Source organism: Engraulis encrasicolus, unplaced genomic scaffold (assembly GCF_034702125.1).
Source record: "Engraulis encrasicolus isolate BLACKSEA-1 unplaced genomic scaffold, IST_EnEncr_1.0 scaffold_699_np1212, whole genome shotgun sequence".
Lineage (NCBI taxonomy): Eukaryota > Metazoa > Chordata > Actinopteri > Clupeiformes > Engraulidae > Engraulis > Engraulis encrasicolus.
Window position 1 is genome coordinate 10001 of NW_026946026.1, and position 1812 is coordinate 11812.

Below are 1812 nucleotides of genomic sequence, written 5' to 3' on the forward strand. Positions count from 1 at the left end.
CACCGTCGAAGGGGCCGGACACCCGAGCTCGGCGGCGAACCGCAGCGAGCGCACGCGACAGAAGACACCCATTCACGGGACTACGGAATCCGGCATCTGGCTGGGAAGGGTGGAGCGTTCGTTCGCAGGCATTCATTGGGTTATTTAGTGAATTATATATATATATTTTTTTAAATAAATCACGAGCGTCACCACGACCGCGTGTCTATTATTATGAATATTATTGCAATCCTTAGCCACTACTCTGTGTGTGTCTATAGGTGTGTGGGGCCTCTGCTATGCTCTGGCCGGGGTCATACCTAGCCAGGGCAAGGCCTCCTCCAGCCGGGCAGAGAGGCATGCGCTCTGGTGTGGGTGTGGGTGTGAGGCATTTGGCTACCTTAAGAGAGTCAACGTTACTCCCGCCGTTTACTCGCGCCTCATTGAAGGCCTCTAGCAGTAGGATTTAGATCATTTAGTGGCATGTGGCAGGTGAGGAGGGGAGACATGAGGAGAGGAGAGGAGAGGAGGAGAGGAGAGGAGAGGAGAGAGGAGAGGAGAGGAGAGGAGAGGAGAGGAGAGGAGAGGAGAGGAGGGGAGAGGAGAGATGAGGAGAGGAGAGGATTATTATGAGCAGTGTTACAATGCTTAGCCACTACTCTGTGTGTGTCTATAGGTGTGTGGGGCCTGTGCTCTGCTCTGGCCGGTGTCATACGGCCTCCTCCAGCCTGGCAGCCACTACTCTGTGTGTGTGTGTGTCTATAGGTGTGTGGGGCCAGTGCTCTGCTCTGGCTGGGGTCATACGGCCTCCTCCAGCCTGGCAGCCACTACTCTGTGTGTGTGTGTGTCTATAGGTGTGTGGGGCCAGTGCTCTGCTCTGGCTGGGGTCACACGGCCTCCTCCAGCCTGGCAGGGAGACATGCGCACTGCTCTGCCTGCCGGTGGAGCGTTCATTCACAGGCATACGTTCAGTTATTTTGTGAATTATTTTCACTTTCCTTGTTTAAAAAAAAATAAATACATCATGACTGTCATTGTGACCATGTGTCTATTATTATGAGCAGTGTTACAATGCTTAGCCACTACTCTGTGTGTGTCTATAGGTGTGTGGGGCCTGTGCTCTGCCTATAGGTGTGTGGGGCCTGTGCTCTGCTCTGGCTGGGGTCACACGGCCTCCTCCAGCCTGGCAGGGAGACATGCGCTCTGCTCTGCCTGCCGGTGGAGCGTTCATGCACAGGCATACATTCAGTTCTTTAGTGAATTATTTTCACTTTCCTTGTTTAAAAATAAATAAATACATCATGACTGTCATTGTGACCATGTGTCTATTATTATGAGCAGTGTTACAATGCTTAGCCACTACTCTGTGTGTGTGTCTATAGGTGTGTGGGGCCTGTGCTCTGCTCTGGCTGGGGTCACACGGCCTCCTCCAGCCTGGCAGGGAGACATGCGCTCTGCTCTGCCTGCCGGTGGAGCATTCATGCACAGGCATACATTCAGTTATTCAGTGAATTAATTTCAGTTTCCTTGTTTAAAAAAATAAATAAATACATCATGACTGTCATTGTGACCATGTGTCTTTTATTATGAGCAGTGTTACAATGCTTAGCCACTACTCTGTGTGTGTCTATGGGTGTGTGGGGCCTGTGCTCTGCTCTGGCTGGGGTCACAGAGGCCTCCTCCAGCCTGGCAGGGAGACATGCGCTCTGCTCTGCCTGCCGGTGGAGCGTTCATTCACAGGCATACATTCAGTTCTTTAGTGAATTAATTTCAGTTTCCTTGTTTAAAAAAAAATAAATACATCATGACTGTCATTGTGACCATGTGTCTATT